Consider the following 23639-nt stretch of genomic DNA (forward strand, 5'->3'; position numbering starts at 1 on the left):
ATCACCAGGTAACAGTCGCTACGACCAGTCAGAAATCACCAGGCAACAGTCGCTGCAACCAGTCTGAACTCACCAGGCAACAGTCGCTACAACCAGTCAGAAATCACTGGGCAACAATCACTACAACCAGTCAGAAATCACCAGGCACCAGTCACTAAAAACAGTCAGAAATCACCAGGCACCAGTCACTAGAACCAGTCAGAAATCACGGACTCCAGTCGCTACAACCAGTCAGAAATCACCGGGCACCAGTCGCTAAAACCAGTCAGAAATCACGGACACCAGTCACTACAACCAGTCAGAAATCACCAGGCACCAGTCGCTACAACCAGTCAGAAATCACCGGGCAACATTCGCTACAACCAGTCAGAATTCACCAGGCAACAGTCGTTACAACCAGTCAGAAATTACAGGCAACAGTGGCTACAACCAGTCAGAAATCAACAGGCAGCAGTCACTACAACCAGTCAGAACTCACAGGCAACAGTTGCTACAACCAGTCAGAAATCACCAGGCAGCAGTCGCTACAACTAGTCAACTCACCAGGCAACAGTCGCTACAACCAGTCAGAAATCACCGGGCACCAGTCGCTACAACCAGTCAGAAATCACGAGCACCAGTCGCTACAACCAGTCAGAAATCACCAGGCACCAGTCGCTACAACCAGTCAGAAATCACCAGGCACCAGTCACTAGAACCAGTCAGAAATCACCAGGCACCAGTCACTAGAACCAGTCAGAAATCACGGACACCAGTCGCTACAACCAGTCAGAATTCACCAGGCAACAGTGGTTACAACCAGTCAGAATTCACCAGGCAACAGTGGCTACTAGGGTTGAGCGAAACGGGTCGAACATTTTCAAAAGTCGCCGACTTTTGGCTAAGTCGGGGTTTCATGAAACCCGATCCGACCCCTGTGCGGGGTCGGCCATGCGGTACGCGACTTTCGCGCCAAAGTCGCGTTTCAATGACGCGAAAAGCGCCATTTCTCAGCCAATGAAGGTAAACGCAGAGTGTGAGCAGCGTGATGACATAGGTCCTGGTCCCCACCATCTTAGAGAAGGGCATTGCAGTGATTGGCTTGCTGTCTGCGACGTCACAGGGGCTATAAAGAGGCGTTCCCGCCGACCGCCATGTTACTGCTGCTGATCTGAGCTTAGGGAGAGGTTGCTGCCGCTTTGTCAGAAGCAGGGATAGCGTTAGGCAGGGTCCATTAACCACAAAACCGCTTGTGCTGCAGCGATTTGCACTGTCCAACACCACCCTCGGTGTGCAGGGACAGTGGAAGTTTTTTTTTTTTTTTTTTTTTCCTCAGCGCTGTAGCTCATTGGGCTGCCCTAGAAGGCTCCCTGATAGCTGCATTGCTGTGTGTACGCCGCTGTGCAAACCAACTGCTTTTTTCAAAGCACAAATCCTCTTGTTCCTTCCTTTCTGCACAGCTATCTTTTTTGTTTGTCCACACTTTTTATTTCATTTGTGCATCAGTCCACTCCTTATTGCTGCCTGCCATACCTGGCTGAGATTACTGCAGGCAGGGAGATAGTAATTGTAGGACATTCCCTGTTTTTTTTTTTTTTTTTTTTTTTGGTGGGAGATTAAGATTGGCAATTTGGCATTTCTGCTAGAGTGCCATCCCTGTGTGTGCCATCTCTCTCACATAGTGGGCCATAGAAAGCCTTTTCATTTTTCTGTATTTTTTTTTGTGGGGTGTATAAATTCTCCCTGATAAAAATACAGTGGGAGATTAATATTGGCCTTTGGGCTTGTGTGCCAGTCCTGAGTGTGCCATCTCTCTCACAAATAGTGGGCCATAGAAAGCCTATTTTATTTTTTTTGGGGTTTTATAAATTCTCCCTGAAAAAAAGGGAGATTAATATTGGCCTCTGGGCTTGTGTGCCAGTCCTGAGCGTGCCATCTGTGCCAGCCCTGAGCGTGCCATCTCTCTCACAAATAGTGGGCCATAGAAAGCCTATTAATTTTTTTTTTTGGTTTTATAAATTCTCCCTGAAAAAAAGGGAGATTAATATTGGCCTCTGGGCTTGTGTGCCAGTCCTGAGCGTGCCATCTGTGCCAGCCCTGAGCGTGCCATCTCTCTCACAAATAGTGGGCCATAGAAAGCCTATTTAATTTTTTTTTTTGTTTTATAAATTTTCCCTGAAAAAAGGGAGATTAATATTGGCCTCTGGGCTTGTGTGCCAGTTGTGAGCGTGCCATCTGTGCCAGTCCTGAGCGTGCCATCTCTCTCACAAATAGTGGGCCATAGAAAGCCTATTTAAATTTTTTTTTGGTTTTATAAATTCTCCCAGAAAAAAAGGGAGATTAATATTGGCCTCTGGGCTTCTGTGCCAGTCCTGAGCGTGCCATCTGTGCCAGTCCTGAGCGTCCCATCTCTCTCACAAATAGTGGGCCATAGAAAGCCTATTTAATTTTTTTTTTGGTTTTATAAATTTTCCCTGAAAAAAGGGAGATTAATATTGGCCTCTGGGCTTGTGTGCCAGTTGTGAGCGTGCCATCTGTGCCAGTCCTGAGCGTGCCATCTCTCTCACAAATAGTGGGCCATAGAAAGCCTATTTAAATATTTTTTTGGTTTTATAAATTCTCCCAGAAAAAAAGGGAGATTAATATTGGCCTCTGGGCTTCTGTGCCAGTCCTGAGCGTGCCATCTGTGCCAGTCCTGAGCGTCCCATCTCTCTCACAAATAGTGGGCCATAGAAAGCCTATTTTTTTTTTTTGGGGGGTTTTAGAAATTCTCCCTGGAAAAAAAAAGGGAGATTAATATTGCCCTTTGGGCTTGTGTGCCAGTACTAAGCGTTCCATCTCTCTCTCTCTCTCTTAGTCAGTGGGCCATAGAACGCCTATTTTTGGTTTTATTTGTTTTCTAAATTCTCCCTGAAAAAATCATTTTATTTTATTTGGTTTCTAAATTCTTCCTGATAAAATCATATTTTTTTTATTATTTTTTTTTCTAAAGTCTCCCTGAAAAAAAAAAAAAAAAAACAACCAAAAAAAACAGTGGGAGATTAATATTGGCCTTTCTGCTTGTGTGCCAGTCTTGACTCCTGGGTGTGCCATCTCTCTCTCTCTCTCTCTCTCCAATTGTGGTCCATAGAAAGCCTATATTTTTTTTCCTTGATTTGGGTTCCAAAATCTACCAGAGAAAATAACTCCATCAATCATTGGTAGAAAAATATTGGCCTCTGGGCTTGTGTGCCACTCCTGATTCCTGTGTGCGTCATCTCTCAGTCAGTGGGCCATAGAACGCCTATTTTTGGTTTTATTTGTTTTATAAATTCTCCCTGAAAAAATCATTTTATTTTATTTGGTTTCTAAATTCTTCCTGATAAAATCATATTTTTTTTATTATTTTTTTTTCTAAAGTCTCCCTGAAAAAAAAAAAAAAAAACAACCAAAAAAAACAGTGGGAGATTAATATTGGCCTTTCTGCTTGTGTGCCAGTCTTGACTCCTGGGTGTGCCATCTCTCTCTCTCTCTCTCTCTCTCTCTCCAATTGTGGTCCATAGAAAGCCTATATTTTTTTTCCTTGATTTGGGTTCCAAAATCTACCAGAGAAAATAACTCCATCAATCATTGGTAGAAAAATATTGGCCTCTGGGCTTGTGTGCCACTCCTGATTCCTGTGTGCGTCATCTCTCACTCAGTGGCCCATAGAAAGCATATAGTTTGTTACATTTGTTTTCTAAATTCTCCCTGCAAAAATCAATTTTTTTTTTTTGGGGGGGTTTCTAAAGTGTTCCTGAAAAAAATAAAAATAAAAAAAAAATAATAGTGTGACATTAATATTAACATTTGTGCTTCAGTGACAGTCCTGCGTGTGGGGCATCTCTCTAATTTGCAGCCACCAAAAAAAGAGTGTGTAACATTGGGCCTGATTTTCGCTGTGGTCTCACCAACCTGTAAAGGGGTAGCTAAATCATACTGAAGTTATAGCTCACCGTGTAAGTTGTGTGACTGCAACAAATAACGTTAGTTTGGTTACGTTTTTAAAACAATGAGGAAGTCTAGTGGAAGAGGTCGTGGCCGGGGGCGTTCATTGTCAGCTGGTAATGAGGGTAGTGGTAGTGGTGGAGCATCAGGTGGTCGTGGGGAAAAAAATATTGCACCTAAGTCTGGAGCTGTGGAGCCAGGTTCGTCGTCCGGCTACACAAGGCCTCGAACGCTCCCTTTTCTGGGATTAGGAAAACCGCTTTTAAAGCCGGAGCAGCAAGAGCAAGTTTTGGCTTATCTTGCTGACTCAGCCTCTAGCTCTTTTGCCTCCTCTCGTGAAACTGGTAAAAGTAAAAGCAGCGCGTCGTTAGTGGATGTTCACGGTCAGGGACAAGTCACTTCCTTGTCCTCTTCAGCAAAAACAACAACAGAGAAGAATGCAGCAGGCGACACAACGGGTTACTCCATGGAGCTCTTTACACATACCGTCCCTGGCTTAGAAAGTGAAGCAGTTAACAGTCCATGCCCATTACAAATTGAATCTGACATGGAGTGCACTGACGCACAGCCACAGCCAGACTACTATGCTGGTCCTTTGACTCAGACCACAACATTGCCCTCGCAGGGTGCTGATCAAGAATCAGACCCTGATGAGACTATGTTGCCCCATCACGAACGCTATACCACCGAACGACACGGTGACACAGACGAAGTTGCGCAGGAGGTACAAGAAGAGTTATTAGATGACCCAGTTCTTGACCCCGATTGGCAGCCATTGGGGGAACAGGGTGCAGGCGGCAGCAGTTCTGAAGCAGAGGAGGAGGAGGGGCCGCAGCAGGCATCAACATCGCCACAGGTTCCATCTGCCGGGCCCGTATCTTGCCCAAAACGCGTGGCAAAGCCAAAACCTGGTGGAGGACAGCGTGGCCATCCGGTTAAAGCTCAGTCTGCAATGCCTGAAAAGGTATCCGATGCTAGAAAGAGTGCAGTCTGGCATTTTTTTAAACAACATCCAATTGATCAGCGCAAAGTCATCTGTCAAAAATGTTCTACTTCCTTAAGCAGAGGTCAGAATCTGAAAAGTCTCAATACTAGTTGCATGCATAGACATTTAACCACCATGCATTTGAAAGCTTGGACTAACTACCAAACGTCCCTTAAGGTTGTTGCACCCTCGGCCAATGAAGCTAGTCATCAACGCAACATCCCTTCCGGCAGTGTAGGACCACCATTTAGCGCACCACCTGCTGTATCTGTGCAGGTATCTTTGCCAGGCCAAAGCAGTCAGGGTCAGGGAATCACCAGTTTCGTAGTAGGAAACACTGCATCTAGGGCACCGGCGGCAACAATACCATCTCCCACCGTCTCTCAGTCTGCCATGTCCACCGGCACCCCCGCTAGTTCCACGATCTCCATCTCTCCAGTCCAGCTCACCCTACATGAGACTATGGTTAGAAAAAGGAAGTACTTAGCCTCGCATCCGCGTACACAGGGTTTGAACGCACACATAGCTAGACTAATCTCGTTAGAGATGATGCCCTACCGGTTAGTTGAAAGCGAAGCTTTCAAAGACCTGATGGACTACGCTGTACCACGCTACGAGCTACCCAGTCGACACTTTTTTTCCAGAAAAGCCATCCCAGCCCTCCACCAGCATGTTAAAGAGCGCATCGTCCATGCACTCAGGCAATCTGTGAGCACAAAGGTGCACCTGACAACAGATGCATGGACCAGTAGGCATGGCCAGGGACGTTACGTGTCCATCACGGCACACTGGGTAAATGTGGTGGATTCAGGGTCCACAGGGGACAGCAAGTTTGGGACAGTTCTGCCTAGCCCACGGTCTAGTAAACAGTTGTCTGTAGCCGTTCGCACCCCCTCCTCCTCCTCCTCCTCCTCGTCCTCCTGCAGAAGCAAGAGCTCGTCCACAGACCGCAGTCGCACAAACACTCCATCCGCACCTGCCACTGTTGCACACCAGGTCTCCCATTATGGGGCAGCTACTGGCATACGTCAGCAGGCTGTATTGGCTATGAAGTGTTTGGGCGACAATAGACACACCGCGGAAGTTCTGTCCGAGTTCTTGCAGCAAGAAACGCAGTCGTGGCTGGGCACTGTAGATCTTGAGGCAGGCAAGGTAGTGAGTGATAACGGAAGGAATTTCATGGCTGCCATCTCCCTTTCCCAACTGAAACACATTCCTTGCCTGGCTCACACCTTAAACCTGGTGGTGCAGTGCTTCCTGAAAAGTTATCCGGGGTTATCCGACCTGCTCCTCAAAGTGCGTGGACTTTGCGCACATATCCGCCGTTCGCCTGTACACTCCAGCCGTATGCAGACCTATCAGCGTTCTTTGAACCTTCCCCAGCATCGCCTAATCATAGACGTTGCAACAAGGTGGAACTCAACACTGCACATGCTTCAGAGACTGTGCGAACAGAGGCGGGCTGTTATGTTTTTGTGGGAGGATACACATACACGGGCAGGCAGTAGGATGGCAGACATGGAGTTGTCAGGTGTGCAGTGGTCGAAGATTCAAGACATGTGTCAAGTCCTTCAGTGTTTTGAGGAATGCACACGGCTGGTTAGTGCAGACAACGCCATAATAAGCATGAGCATCCCCCTAATGCGTCTGCTGATGCAAAGTTTGACGCACATAAAGGATCAGGCGTCTGCACCAGAGGAAGAGGAAAGCCTTGATGACAGTCAGCGATTGTCTGGTCAGGGCAGTGTACATGACGAGGTACCGGGCGAAGAGGAGGTGGAGGATGAGGAGGATGATGGGGATGAGTATATTTTTAATGAGGAAGCTTTCCCGGGGGCACGTGGCGTGGCAAGGCCGGGTTCTGGTTTTTTGAGGGACACAAGTGACGTAGATTTGCCTGCAACTGCCCCTCAACCAAGCACAACCGCAGATTTGACAACGGGAACTTTGGCCCACATGGCGGATTATGCCTTGCGTATCCTCAAAAGGGACACACGCATTACAAAAATGATGAACGATGACGATTACTGGTTGGCCTGCCTCCTTGATCCTCGCTATAAAGGCAAATTGCAAAATATTATGCCACATGAGAACTTGGAACTAATATTAGCAACAAAACAATCAACTCTTGTTGACCGTTTGCTTCTGGCATTCCCTGCACACAGCGCCCGTGATCGTTCTCACACGAGCTCCAGGGGCCAGCAGACCAGAGGTGTTAGAGGGGCAGAAATCAGAAGTGGCGTTGGCCAGAGGGGTTTTCTGACCAGGTTGTGGAGTGATTTTTCTATGACCGCAGACAGGACAGGTACTGCAGCATCAGTTCAAAGTGACAGGAGACAACATTTGTCCAGTATGGTTACAAACTATTTTTCATCCCTTATCGACGTTCTCCCTCAACCGTCATTCCCATTTGATTACTGGGCATCCAAATTAGACACCTGGCCAGAATTGGCAGAATATGCATTGCAGGAGCTTGCTTGCCCGGCAGCTAGTGTCCTATCAGAAAGAGTATTCAGTGCTGCAGGTTCAATACTAACAGAAAAAAGGACTCGTCTGGCTACCCAAAATGTAGATGATCTAACCTTCATTAAAATGAACCACAACTGGATTTCAAAATCTTTTGCCCCACCCTGCCCGGCTGACACCTAGCTTTCCTATGAAAAGGTCTTGCCTGTGGACTATTCTGAATGACTTTTCCAATCTCGTAATTTTCTTCACCTGATTGTCCAGCATACGACATGTTTCCACCTCACGAAATGGCCAAACTCCCCACACGGGGCCGTGCTATCGCCACTTTGCGCTTGGACCCTTGAGAGTGCTGTTTGTCTGAAGAGGTGGGTGTGGCCGCTTTTGGTCGACGGCACTGCCACTGGGTCCCTCATAGTACAATAAAGTGTCTCTGGCGGTGGTGGTGCGCACCCAACGTCAGACACACCGTTGTAATATGAGGGGCCCTGTGCCTGTACCGCCGGCCACAAGCCAGTTCCCCCCCCCCAGCTCAAACAGTGCTCTACCACTAGCAAAATTATCTCTCACAGCTTCACCAATGTGTAGTCTAGGCGCTGACATCCTTCAATGCCTGGCACTGACAATACCATTGTTTTGACATTTTTGTTATGTTAGGCCTTCGAAGCCTGTCTGCGGTCCCTTCTTTCTACAACTACTACACTGACCAGGCCACTGCTGGCCGTGTTACCCTGGAACCAATTTAAAAGTGCCTACAGTCAGCCCAATTTTGTTATGTTAGGCCTTCGAAGACTGTCTGCCGTCACTCCTTCCACTAGGCCTCCACTGACCACACCACTGCTGCCCGTGTACCCCTGGAACCAATTTAAAATTGCCTACAGCCAGCCCAATTTTTTTATTTTAGGCCTTCGATGCCTGTCTGCGGTCCATTCTTTCAACTACTACTACACTGACCAGGGCACTGCTGCCCGTGTACCCCTGGAACCAATTTAAAATTGCCTACAGCCATGTGTTATTATTTTAGGCCTTCGATGCCTGTCTGCGGTCACTCCTTCCACTAGGCCTCCACTGACCACACCACTGCTGCCCGTGTACCCCTGGAACCAATTTAAAATTGCCTACAGCCAGCCCAATTTTTTTATTTTAGGCCTTCGATGCCTGTCTGCGGTCCATTCTTTCAACTACTACTACACTGACCAGGGCACTGCTGCCCAAGTACCCCTGGAACCAATTTAAAATTGACTACAGCCATGTGTTAATATTTTAGGCCTTCGATGCCTGTCTGCGGTCACTCCTTCCACTAGGCCTCCACTGACCACACCACTGCTGCCCGTGTACCCCTGGAACCAATTTAAAATTGCCTACAGCCATGTGTGATTATTTTAGGCCTTCGATGCCTGTCTGCGGTCACTCCTTCCACTAGGCCTCCACTGACCACACCACTGCTGCCCGTGTACCCCTGGAACCAATTTAAAATTGCATACAGCCAGCCCAATTTTTTTATTTTAGGCCTTCGATGCCTGTCTGCGGTCCATTCTTTCAACTACTACTACACTGACCAGGGCACTGCTGCCCAAGTACCCCTGGAACCAATTTAAAATTGACTACAGCCATGTGTTAATATTTTAGGCCTTCGATGCCTGTCTGTGGTCACTCCTTCCACTAGGCCTCCACTGACCACACCACTGCTGCCCGTGTACCCCTGGAACCAATTTAAAATTGCCTACAGCCATGTGTGATTATTTTAGGCCTTCGATGCCTGTCTGCGGTCACTCCTTCCACTAGGCCTCCACTGACCACACCACTGCTGCCCGTGTACCCCTGGAACCAATTTAAAATTGCCTACAGCCAGCCCAATTTTTTTATTTTAGGCCTTCGATGCCTGTCTGCGGTCCATTCTTTCAACTACTACTACACTGACCAGGGCACTGCTGCCCGTGTACCCCTGGAACCAATTTAAAATTGCCTACAGCCATGTGTTATTATTTTAGGCCTTCGATGCCTGTCTGCGGTCACTCCTTCCACTAGGCCTCCACTGACCACACCACTGCTGCCCGTGTACCCCTGGAACCAATTTAAAATTGCCTACAGCCAGCCCAATTTTTTTATTTTAGGCCTTCGATGCCTGTCTGCGGTCCATTCTTTCAACTACTACTACACTGACCAGGGCACTGCTGCCCAAGTACCCCTGGAACCAATTTAAAATTGACTACAGCCATGTGTTAATATTTTAGGCCTTCGATGCCTGTCTGCGGTCACTCCTTCCACTAGGCCTCCACTGACCACACCACTGCTGCCCGTGTACCCCTGGAACCAATTTAAAATTGCCTACAGCCAGCCCAATTTTTTTATTTTAGGCCTTCGATGCCTGTCTGCGGTCCATTCTTTCAACTACTACTACACTGACCAGGGCACTGCTGCCCGTGTACCCCTGGAACCAATTTAAAATTGCATACAGCCAGCCCAATTTTTTTATTTTAGGCCTTCGATGCCTGTCTGCGGTCCATTCTTTCAACTACTACTACACTGACCAGGGCACTGCTGCCCAAGTACCCCTGGAACCAATTTAAAATTGACTACAGCCATGTGTTAATATTTTAGGCCTTCGATGCCTGTCTGTGGTCACTCCTTCCACTAGGCCTCCACTGACCACACCACTGCTGCCCGTGTACCCCTGGAACCAATTTAAAATTGCCTACAGCCATGTGTGATTATTTTAGGCCTTCGATGCCTGTCTGCGGTCACTCCTTCCACTAGGCCTCCACTGACCACACCACTGCTGCCCGTGTACCCCTGGAACCAATTTAAAATTGCCTACAGCCAGCCCAATTTTTTTATTTTAGGCCTTCGATGCCTGTCTGCGGTCCATTCTTTCAACTACTACTACACTGACCAGGGCACTGCTGCCCGTGTACCCCTGGAACCAATTTAAAATTGCCTACAGCCATGTGTTATTATTTTAGGCCTTCGATGCCTGTCTGCGGTCACTCCTTCCACTAGGCCTCCACTGACCACACCACTGCTGCCCGTGTACCCCTGGAACCAATTTAAAATTGCCTACAGCCAGCCCAATTTTTTTATTTTAGGCCTTCGATGCCTGTCTGCGGTCCATTCTTTCAACTACTACTACACTGACCAGGGCACTGCTGCCCAAGTACCCCTGGAACCAATTTAAAATTGACTACAGCCATGTGTTAATATTTTAGGCCTTCGATGCCTGTCTGCGGTCACTCCTTCCACTAGGCCTCCACTGACCACACCACTGCTGCCCGTGTACCCCTGGAACCAATTTAAAATTGCCTACAGCCATGTGTGATTATTTTAGGCCTTCGATGCCTGTCTGCGGTCACTCCTTCCACTAGGCCTCCACTGACCACACCACTGCTGCCCGTGTACCCCTGGAACCAATTTAAAATTGCATACAGCCAGCCCAATTTTTTTATTTTAGGCCTTCGATGCCTGTCTGCGGTCCATTCTTTCAACTACTACTACACTGACCAGGGCACTGCTGCCCGTGTACCCCTGGAACCAATTTAAAATTGCCTACAGCCATGTGTTATTATTTTAGGCCTTCGATGCCTGTCTGTGGTCCCTCCTTCCACTAGGCCTCCACTGACCTGTCTACTGCGGCCCGTGTACCCCTTGAACCAACCTAATAAAATATTTAAAAAATTAATTTGATTATAAAAAATAAGATCGTGTTGAGATCTCAAATGCAGACATTTTAACAATCAAAACAAACACACAACAAATATCTGGAACTGTACTACAAAGGTCCAACAGCTACAATTTCTTTCTCCTGCAAGAAGTTAACTGAAAGTTTTTTGGAGTTGTTAACACAGATATGGCATCCACCGAGTGTTGTCCTGTCGCGTCTCCTTTAAATTATTTCCAATAAGATGTTAAACTATTAATTTAATAAAATCAATAATTAAAAAAATAATTGAGTAAGTCAAAAGCACATTGCAAATAAACATTAATTACAAATCAAGAAGCATGGCGCGTCCGAGGGTGAGTAGATACCGAATAAGAATATAATCACCCTCGGACGCGCAATGCTTATTTACAACAGCCTTCCTTCCTAAGAATCAGCCCTTCCATGGTGTAGAGAGAGGTTGTTGTTACACTCCAAGGTGTTCCCCAGGTTGCCTTTCCTGAGCTTCGATCTTCCGGCTCTCGTTTAGTAGCTGTTGGAAACTACGCTGCATTAGGCCTACTAATTGTGTATGGGTGAAACAGTGGCGCATCTGCGGTCCCTCCTTCCACTAGGCCTCCACTGACCTGTCTACTGCGGCCCGTGTACCCCTTGAACCAACCTAATAAAATATTTAAAAAATTAATTTGATTATAAAAAATAAGATCGTGTTGAGATCTCAAATGCAGACATTTTAACAATCAAAACAAACACACAACAAATATCTGGAACTGTACTACAAAGGTCCAACAGCTACAATTTCTTTCTCCTGCAAGAAGTTAACTGAAAGTTTTTTGGAGTTGTTAACACAGATATGGCATCCACCGAGTGTTGTCCTGTCGCGTCTCCTTTAAATTATTTCCAATAAGATGTTAAACTATTAATTTAATAAAATCAATAATTAAAAAAATAATTGAGTAAGTCAAAAGCACATTGCAAATAAACATTAATTACAAATCAAGAAGCATGGCGCGTCCGAGGGTGAGTAGATACCGAATAAGAATATAATCACCCTCGGACGCGCAATGCTTATTTACAACAGCCTTCCTTCCTAAGAATCAGCCCTTCCGTGGTGTAGAGAGAGGTTGTGTTACACTCCAAGGTGTTCCCCAGGTTGCCTTTCCTGAGCTTCGATCTTCATGCTCTCGTTTAGTAGGTGTCGGAAAGTAGGCTGCATTAGGCCTACAAATTGGGTATGGGGTGGAGAGAGATGGTGTGTTACACTCCAAGGTGTTCCCCAGGTTTCCTTGCCATTGCTTCGGTCTTCCGACTCTCGTTTAGTAGTTGTAGAAAAGTACACAGCATTAGGCCTACAAAATGGGTATGGGGTGGAGAGAGATGGTGTGTTACACTCCAAGGTGTTCCCCAGGTTGCCTTTCCTGAGCTTCTATCTTCAGGCTCTCATTAAATTGTGGTTAAATGGAACAACTGCATTTGGCGTACTAGTTGGTTTGGGGCCTACTATCGGTGTCTGCCACTCCTTGCTGTTCTCCTGGTTTCCTGTCCTGAAATTCCATTTTCAGCCTCTCGTTAAGTAGTTGTTAATGTTAGACTGCATTTGGCCTACTAGTTGGGTTGGGGCCTACTATCGGTGTCTGCCACTCCTTGCTGTTCTCCTCCACTGAACAAAGCTGTGCCGCCTGTTTACTACGGTTGCCAATTTTGAACTGCATTTCGACTACTTACTGATTTGGCCCTACTCTCTGTGTCAGCCTCTCATTCCAGTTGTCCTCCACTGCAATGCCCCCTGATTAGTCCTGTGTTACCAATTTTGAACTGCATTTAGCCCACTTTATTCTTTGGGCCTATATCTGTGTTTCCACTTCATCGTGCCCATTGCCCAGCCAGTGATAGATGAGTCTGCTGGTACATTGACCCATAACGCAACATTCCCCGTGCACGCTACACAACAACATTGTGACCCTGCTGAAAGTCAGGTTGCTCTTCCCGCATACCATACCACCTTACACGGGGACAAAGAGGAAGGTGCAGATGAAAGTGCAGGTTCCTTCATCAGGTGGGGGGAGGAATACTAGTTGGCGACGTCACTGGCACAGGGCCTCTCATAGTACGCAAAAGTGTTGCTGCCGGTGGGAGGCGCCCCCGCCGTGCAAACACACCGCTGTACTTTGAGGGGCCCTGTGCCAGTGCCAATGCCAACGAGTGGGCCCCCCCTGCTTGCTCAGGATCACAGCACTTGCAAAGTTGAAATACTTACCTCTCCCTGCTCCACTGCCGTGACGTGGTCCAGATTTACTGGGCCCACTAATTACTTGAACCAGCCCTACCCCCCACAACTTTAGCCAAATGACCCCCAATTTCAAATGCCTTCCAATTATTTTAAGGTAAATTACGCTTGACAAGCTTCATTAAGAAGAATGGATGGTTTTGACATTAAAATGGGCACTCTAGGTGTTTTCCTGGCCCCCACTCACTGCCGACTATGCTGCCCCATTGACTTGCATTGGGTTTCGTGTTTCGGTCGATCCCGACTTTACGTCATAATCGGCCGATTTCACTCGACCCGACTTTGGACATAGTCGGGTTTCGCAAAACCCGGCTCGACTCTAAAAAGGTCAAGGTCGCTCAACTCTAGTGGCTACAACCAGTCAGAAATCAATAGGCAGCAGTCACTACAACCAGTCAGAACTCACCAGGCAACAGTCGCTTCAACCAGTCAGAAATCACCGGGCACCAGTCGCTACAACCAGTCAGAAATCACAGGCATCAGTGGCTACAACCAGTCAGAAATCAATAGGCAGCAGTCACTACAACCAGTCAGAAATCAATAGGCAGCAGTCACTACAACCAGTCAGAACTCACCAGGCAACAGTCGCTACAACCAGTCAGAAATCACCGGGCACTAGTCGCTACAACCAGTTAGAAATCACGAACACCAGCCGCTACAACCAGTCAGAAATCACCATGCACCAGTCACTGGAACCAGTCAGAAATCACCAGGCAACAGTCGCTACAACCAATCAGAAATCACGAGCACCAGTTGCTACAACCAGTCAGAAATCACTGGGAACCAGTCGCTACAACCAGTCAGAAATCACGGGCACCAGTCTCTACAACAGACAGAAATCACCGGGCAATAGTCGCTACAACTAGTCAGAAATCAACCGACATCACTAGCTAGAACTAGTCAGAAATCATCAAGCAGTAGTCGCTACAACCAGTCAGAAATCACTAGGCAGCAGTCGCTACAACCAGTCAGAAATCACCAGACAACATTCGCTACAACCAGTCAGAAATCACCGGGCACCAGTCACTACAAACAGTCAGAAATCACCAGGCACCAGTCACTAGAACCAGTCAGAAATCACCGGGCACCAGTCGCTGCAACCAGTCAGAAATCACTGGGCACCAGTCACTACAGCCAGTCAGAAATCATGGGCACCAGTCGCTGCAACTAGTCAGAAATCACTGGGCACCAGTCGCTACAACAAGTCAGAAATCACTGGGCACCAGTCGCTACAACAAGTCAGAAATCACAGGGCACCAATGGCTACAACCAGTCAGAAATCACTGGGTAACATTTGCTACTACATGTCAGAAATCACCGGGCACCAGTCGCTACAACCAGTCAGAAATCACTGGGCACCAGTCGCTACAACAAGTCAGAAATCACAGGGCACCAATGGCTACAACCAGTCAGAAATCACCAGGTGTCATGGATCCCACCATGCTGTCATCAATATGTCATGGATCCCAATGGATATGTCAGGTATCCCACCAATCTGTCACGGTTTACAGGGAAGATACCTTTATCATCCCCACCACTCACACCAATTTTTCACAAACCGGGGTTGTTTGGTTGCCCCTGGTTCCTTCTGAAGGGGATCTATCTATATCCCACGTCCTAGTTCCGGTTTGGAATTTCCAGCTCTCCGGCACCCCCTTTACTCTCAGCTCAGATCAGGTACTGCACGTAGGATAATTAGTCGCCAGCAAGGCTGCCTGCCATGTACTGGCTATTGGGCATGCTGCAGTGAGGGCAATATAACTACTCCCACTCAGGCGGGAGCAATACTTTTCAGTGCCGCGGGTCGCTACAGAGATTCCCAATCGCACAGAACAAAGTATTCTGCCACCAGCTCCGATTTCCTAAGGATTAACGGGTCCAGAGCCAACCCAAATCAGTAGAGTAATTCACTTCAGAGGACGCAACAGTTCGTATAGAGCAGGAACAGACGAGCTAGTAATTTATATTTTACTCCAAAAAAAAGGTAGGCAGTGTTTACAAAGTGTAAAGGATATTAAAAAGAAGACAAAATCACGTGTACAATACAAATTACAAATAAAATGGGATTAAACTTGAAAAAAAACACTTACAGGTCGTTATGTCATGGTATCATCTTGACTGGCCATGTGCTGGGGGGAAGGGTGAGCATATATCCAGATGCATAGCACCCCTCTGTACAGCATCAAGACCCCGAGCAAAAGACACCCCCAGAATGCTGGTCTCACAGAGTTATTCTACCCCAAAACCCAGTCACTCCCCCTGTAGTAACATCACTTAGAGGCTGATACCTACCCTTTACATAGAGCTATGTTAGCTATTTTTATGCATAACTTGCTGTGTGAACCTTGCATAAGCATGACACCATGCTCATGATGTTCCCCACGTCAGGGACGTTCATTTAAGTGTGAACACAGAGTAATTATGTGAACTGCTTACTGAGAAATCCGCACTTTGCACTCATTGCGTTTAGCTGATAACACTTTCAGTGAGTAATAGATCTACCGATGGACACCCGGAATATATAATTCTTATCTCTCTACCCCAAATCAGTGCCACTATATATAACTTTAATTGAACAAAGAAACTCAGGGCTTTACACCAGTGCAAACTAGTATTAGATGGGAGGGGGAATGAGGAGTATAGGGAGATCTGCTTGCAGCTTAGAGCAATAAAACTTCAGTGATTCTAGAGAGGGTTTTGAATTACACACATAGCAGCAGGCAGAGTGAGAAGATGAGGGGTTGGAATGGCCCACAGCGTCTGTTCTCTGCTCTTGGACGTAGCAGAACTCAGTGTGCGCAATAATACACAATCAAATACCTCATGTTCCACACACCTCCCCCCTTTGAAATGCACCACGGAGGCAGGACCTCTCTGTACTCCTCCATGCGCACCTCAGCAGGTTCACCCTGGCGGGACAACCCATCTGCATTGCCATGCTCCCTACCCGTTTTGTGTTCGATGGTAAAATCGTACTGCTGGAGGACAAGGCTCCAGCGTAGCAACCTTCCATTGGTTCCACACATGGCTTGTAGCCAGCACAGAGGGTTGTGGTCCATCACCACAGTGAAGGTGCGCCCGTACAGGTTGGGCTGCAAGCATTGCAGGGCCCAGACTATGGCCAGGCACTCCTTTTCGATGGTGGAATAGGCCACTTCCCTCGGCCGAAGCTTCCGGCTCAGGTACAACATGGGATGCTCGTGGTTCCCCGAGTCGACCTGGCTGAGCACAGAACCAAGGCCAAACTCACTGGTGTCGTTCTGCACCAAGAACGGTTGACTGCTGTCGACTGCTTTCAACACAGGAGAGTTGCACAGGGCTGTTTTCAATGCCTGGAAGGCCCCCTCACAGCCATCAGTCCAGTCAACTATGTGGAGTAGTTTCTTCCTGGTGAGGTCCGTCAAGGGTTTTGCCAGGCTACTATAGTTCTGTACAAAGCGCCTATAGTACCCTGCAGTGCCCAGGAAGGACATCACCTGTTTCTTGGTCCTAGGGGTGGGCCAGGACGCGATCTTGTCCACTTTCCCAGGCTCTGACTTTATAGAGCCCCCACCTACCCGGTCACCCAGGTAGTGGACTTCACTCATACCCATCTGGCACTTTCCAAGCTTGATGGTCAGACCGGCTCGGTGAATTCGACTGAGCACCTCCTCAAGATGCTGTAGGTGTTCATCCCAGGAGGAACTGAAGATGGCAATGTAATCCAGGTACGCCACCTCGTACTTCTCCAGTCCCTGAAGCAGGTTGTTGACCATCCGCTGGAAAGTGGCAGGGGAATTCTTCATGCCTAAGGGCATGACCATGGACTCGTACAGTCTGGAGGGTTTGATAAAGGCAGACTTCTCCTGCGCCTCTGGGCTTAGGGAAATCTGCCAGTATCCTAGACTCAGATCCATTATGTTCAGATATTCTGCACCAGCTAACCACTCAAGCAGCTCCTCGATGCGCGGCATTGAGTGTGCGTCAGAGGCTGTGATGGCGTTGAGCCCAATGTAGTCAGCTCAGAACCGAGTGGTCCGATCCTTTTTTGGCATGAGAACTACAAGTGAGGCCCCCGCGCTCTTTGATCTTTGAATCACCCCCAGCTGTAACATCTCATCGATCTCCTGGCGCATAACCTGCTGCACCTCGTCGGAGATCCGATAGGGTGTTCGCCTTAGTGGGGCATGATTCCCTTTGTCCACCTCGTGGACTGCTATCTCAGTCCTTCATTTCGGTTGGAGAACACGACCCGGAAGGGTTCTAGCGTGGTCTGCAACTGTGACCGCTGGGGTTCGATTAACAAGGCGCTTACCTCCATGTCCTCGATGGACCCACCCGCCTTGGATTGAGCCAGCATGTCCAGGAGGGGGTCTTCCTCCCTGTCTTCAGGCAGGCTGCAGACTGGTAGGACGTAGGCTTCAGGTTCATGATGAGCCTTAATCATATTGACATGAAAGGCCTTTCTCCTACCCTGAGCGTGGTCAACCATGACCACGTAGGTGACTGGGTTGAGCTCTTGGTGGACGACATACGGGCCTTCCCAAGCTGCCTGAAGCTTATCTTTTGGTACGGGGACCAGCACCCACACCTTTTGACCCACCTGGTAGGTGCACTGCCGGGTGTTCTGGTCGTACTAGTGCTTCTGACCAGCCTGAACCTCCGTCATGTTGTCATGCACCAACTGCTTCAAGGTCTGCATTTTGTCAGGGAAGTGCATGACATACTCCACTATGGACACTTCAGAAAGGTTCTGCTCCTCTTCCCAGGATTCCCTTACCAACCCAAGGGGTCCATGGACTCGCCTGCCATACAGGAGCTTGAAGGGAGAGAACCCCGTCGACGCCTGTGGAACCTCTCGGTAAGCGAAACGCAGGTGTGGGAGGTACCGCTCCCAGCCATGTCCTTGGGTCTCAACTAGCATGTGTAGCATCTGTTTGAGGGTATCGTTGAAGCACTCACACAAGCCATTGGTCTGTGGGTGATACGCACTCGATACCAGGTGCTTCACCTGCATTCTCTTACAGAGAGCCTCCATTAGGCAAGACATGAATTGGGTTCCTTGATCGGTAAGCATCTGCCTGGGAAATCCTACCCATGAAAAGATGGCCAACAGTGCATGCGCCACATTATCCACCCTAGTTGAGGACAGAGCCACTGCCTCTGGGTACCGGGTAGCGTAGTCTACCACAGTAAGGACATATTGCTTTCCAGAGCTGCTGGAGCCGGCCAGTGGGCCCACAATATCCACCGCGATCCTGTGGAAAAGCTCCTCTATCGCTGGCAAAAGGATCAGGGGAGCCTTAAAGGGACTCTGTCACCTGAATTTGGCGGGACTGGTTTTGGGTCATATGGGCGGAGTTTTCGGGTGTTTGATTCACCCTTTCCTTACCCGCTGGCTGCATGCTGGCTGCAATATTGGATTGAAGTTCATTCTCTGTCCTCCATAGTACACGCCTGCGCAAAGCAATCTTGCCTTGTGCAGGCGTGAACTACGGAGGACAGAGAATGAACTTCAATCCAATATTGCAGCCAGCATGCAGCCAGCGGGTAAGGAAAGGGTGAATCAAACACCCGAAAACTCCGCCCATATGACCCAAAACCAGTCCCGCCAAATTCAGGTGACAGGTTCCCTTTAAGAGCAGGCCCCGCCTGCCCCACTCTTTGACAGGTGATACAGGTGCAGCAGTAGTTTGTCACATCTGTCCCCATTTTTGGCCAATAGAAGTGTTGAGACAGCCGGACCTTAGTTTTGCTGATCAGGTAACACATGCAATTTCCCATTGCTATCATCAGCATTCGATCGGGGAGGGGAGTCAGGGACATAATATGCAACCATCCTCCCCAAATCAGTCCCCAATAAAATATCAGTGTGAAAGTAATCGGACAGCCCCACTTCCTTCACTCCGCTTCCGACACCCCAATCTACATACACGTGGGCCAATGCTGGAGACACTGGGACAGATTGCTGGACACACTGGGGGCAATGCTGGATACTCTGGGGCAATGCTGAATACACTGGGGCAATGCTGGAGACACTGGGGCAATGCTGGAGACACTGGGGCAATGCTGGACACACTGTGGGCAATGCTGGACAATTGGACATACTGGGGCAGATTGCTGGACACACTGGGGGCAATGCTAGACACACTGGGGCAGATTGCTGGACACACTGGTGGTAATATGCTGGACACACTGGGGCAGATTGCTGGACACACTGTCTGAGGGCAATGCTGGACACACTGGGGCAATATGCTGGACATACTGGGGCAATATGCTGGACATACTGGGGCAGATTGCTGGACACACTGGGGGTAATATGCTGGACACACTGGGGCAGATTGCTGGACAAACTGGGGCAGATTGCTGGACACACTGGGGGCAATATGCTGGAGTCAGACACTGGAGCAGATTGCTGGACACACTAGGGCAGATTGCTGGACACACTGGGGGCAGGACTGGAGGCATGGGCAGAATGTAGACACGGGGCATGATTGGAGACACGAGGCAGAATGAAAGACATGGGGCAGGGTTGGATCATGGGGCAGGATGGATACGATGGAGACAGATGGGGCAGGATGGAGAGATCATATGGGGTAGAATGGATACTCATGAGTGCAGGATGGGAGAACATATGGCTGGAGCCAGGAATGAGACACACGGGGCCAGGGTGGGGAATATTATTACCATAGGGGCTAATTTAGGGATATTATTACTGCAGTGATGTATTTATTTTATTTTTTGAGTATACTTTAAATGGGGGGGTGGTCCTGTTACTGTGCAGAGTGACACTATATCGCCTTTTTTTCTTCATGTGGTGTAATGTAGAGGTTGTGAAAAAATAAGTAATGTGTTCTGCAAGCGGAGCTCGAGATAACTGTGTTATTTCCTGCAGAAACAAGTCCTGGCTGGAAGAAATGATGGCGGTCTGTGCTGGATGAAAGATGAAGGACTTCACCTGGAGACGTCACTGGTGAATCAGTGTTACCTATACGCTGACACTATACACTTTATACTATATACAGAGGTCCTGTGTATAATGTCACCAGTGATCTCTGTATTACCTCTACACAGACACTGCATACTAAGTACAGATCTCCTGTGAATACTGGCACTTATGGTGATAGTATTGTGTTCTGTTTTGTTTTAATTACTGATCAGTATTGTAGTATTAAGTCACTGTGGTGGTAATATGTGGTCTGGAAATGGTGTTGTGGTATTTGTCCCTTGTATGTGCTATTTGGTCACCAAGTGGTGGTAATATGTGGTCTTGACATGGTGCGGTGGTATTTGTTCCTTGTATGTGATATTATTCGATCACTGTGGTTGTAATTTGTGGTCTGGTCATGGTGCGGTGGTATTTGTTCCTTGTATGTGATATTATTGGTCAAAATATACCTAAATTTTATTGCAGATTTTAACAAATATTTAATAGGTTACAACAATAGAGTAGGGCCTGGCCATTTTTCTGGAATAATCTGGTTCGGGTAACATAGTAACATAGTAACATAGTAACATAGTTAGTAAGGCCGAAAAAAGACATTTGTCCATCCAGTTCAGCCTATATTCCATCATAATAAATCCCCAGATCTACGTCCTTCTACAGAACCTAATAATTGTATGATACAATATTGTTCTGCTCCAGGAAGACATCCAGGCCTCTCTTGAACCCCTCGACTGAGTTCGCCATCACCACCTCCTCAGGCAAGCAATTCCAGATTCTCACTGCCCTAACAGTAAAGAATCCTCTTCTATGTTGGTGGAAAAACCTTCTCTCCTCCAGACGCAAAGAATGCCCCCTTGTGCCCGTCACCTTCCTTGGTATAAACAGATCCTCAGCGAGATATTTGTATTGTCCCCTTATATACTTATACATGGTTATTAGATCGCCCCTCAGTCGTCTTTTTTCTAGACTAAATAATCCTAATTTCGCTAATCTATCTGGGTATTGTAGTTCTCCCATCCCCTTTATTAATTTTGTTGCCCTCCTTTGTACTCTCTCTAGTTCCATTATATCCTTCCTGAGCACCGGTGCCCAAAACTGGACACAGTACTCCATGTGCGGTCTAACTAGGGATTTGTACAGAGGCAGTATAATGCTCTCATCATGTGTATCCAGACCTCTTTTAATGCACCCCATGATCCTGTTTGCCTTGGCAGCTGCTGCCTGGCACTGGCTGCTCCAGGTAAGTTTATCATTAACTAGGATCCCCAAGTCCTTCTCCCTGTCAGATTTACCCAGTGGTTTCCCGTTCAGTGTGTAATGGTGATATTGATTCCCTCTTCCCATGTGTATAACCTTACATTTATCATTGTTAAACCTCATCTGCCACCTTTCAGCCCAAGTTTCCAACTTATCAAGATCCATCTGTAGCAGAGTACTATCTTCTCTTGTATTAACTGCTTTACATAGTTTTGTATCATCTGCAAATATCGATATTTTACTGTGTCACATGACCCCCGTCACATGACCCCCGTCACATGACCCCGGGGGCCCACAGTGTCTGAACAGCCCGGGGCCCTGGCTACCGTTAATCCACCCCTGGGTAAACCTCACGTGTAAGCTGGTACTTTGTTATCAAGGCCTGCTTGATGGCTTCATAGTCTTCATCTTGGTCTAGCGGGAGAGAAGCAAACACCTCCAGAGCTTTGCCTTTTAGCCCTGGGGTCAGGTATCGGGCCCATTCATCATTCGGCAGCTGTCTGCAGGCCTTCTCAAAGGCCCTCAAAAAAGTGTCCAAGTCCCTGTCCTTTTCTACCACAGGAAAGTGCTCTGGCTGGGGTTTAGGGGTTGGAGCGATGTTGGGCTCACCACTGGACTGGGACGAACTTGACCCCTGGAGTCGGTCTAACTCCAGCCAGTGCTCCCATTCCGCTTGCCACTCGTCTCTCTCCGCCTCCCGCTGGGCCTCCACTTTCACTTGGTATTGCTTGATCAGCCTCAGTCGTCCATCACGCTAATCGGCGGGGAGTTGTTCCAAGGCCATCGGCAGGTGGGGGTCCAAGCTGCCCTGGTGCAAGTAGGGCCAACATTCAGTGGTACGTGCATATTCCAACTAGAGTGGCCCTCTTCTGCTGGGTGTACCAATCTTCTCCTTTTGCGGCCATCATTCCCTAATAAAATATAGGATAGAAAAACAAAGAGAAGGGAGGGCGTAATCGCAAGTACACACAATTGTCTCAGGACTAGTAAACACTGACTGAGCTTGTTCTCCAAAACCTTTTTTTTGCAGAGTCCTCTCCAGAACTGTGCAAGTTTTTAGTGAAAGGAATGATTGCTCAAACCCGATCACTAATGCTCTATTATCCAACCGCTCTGCCACCAATATGTCACGGTTCACGGGGAGGATACCTTTATCATCCTAACAACACACATCAATTTGTCATGAACTGGGATTGTTTGGTTGTCCCTGGTTCTTTTCTGAAGGGGATTTATCTATATCCCTCTTCCCGGTTCCGGTTTGGAACTTGCAGCTCTCTGGAGCCCCCCTTACCCTAAGTCAGACAGGGTACTGCACCTAGGATAATTAGTCACCAGAAAGGCTGCCTTACTTTGTACTGGCTAATGGGCACACTGCAGTGAGGGCGATATAACTACTCCCACTCAGGCGGGAACAATAATTATCAACACTGCCAGTTGCTGCAAAGCCTCCCAAACGCACAGGACAAATCCCGCTGCCACCAGCTCCGATTTCTTAATTAATAACGGGTCTGGAGCCCACCCAAATTAGTAGCGTAATCACTTCAGAGGACGTGACAGTACGTTATAGAGAGACAAACGAGAAACAAAGCTAGTAATTTTATATGTTTTACTCCAAAAAAGGTAGCAGTGTTTACAGAAGTATAAAAAGATATTATAAAGAAGACAAGTATCATATGTACAATACAATTACAAATTAAATTGGGTTTAAAGTTGAAAAAACACTTGCATTTGGTTCAGATAATTTAATCTCCTGGCTGACCATGTGCTCAGGGGACACATCAAGATGCATCACACATCTGTATAGCAGCTAGTGCCCAGACAAAAAACACACAAGACTGATGTCCCATTCAGTTTTCTCCCAGCCCAAAACCAAGGCACTCCCTCTGTGGTGACCTCACTCAGAGGACAAATCCTCCCCTTTCTTAGAGTTCTGACAAACCATTCGATACATGACTCACTGTATGAACCTCGTATACGAACGACACCATGATCAGGATGTTCACCACATTGGGGGGATTATTTTAAGTGTAAACATGGCGTAGATACATGACCCACTTACGGAGAAACCGGCTCCTTGCACTCATTGGGTTTAGCTCCTAGCAATTTCAGTGAGCTATAG

This window comes from Ranitomeya imitator, chromosome 7 (genome assembly GCF_032444005.1).
Source record: "Ranitomeya imitator isolate aRanImi1 chromosome 7, aRanImi1.pri, whole genome shotgun sequence".
NCBI classification, from domain to species: Eukaryota; Metazoa; Chordata; class Amphibia; order Anura; family Dendrobatidae; genus Ranitomeya; species Ranitomeya imitator.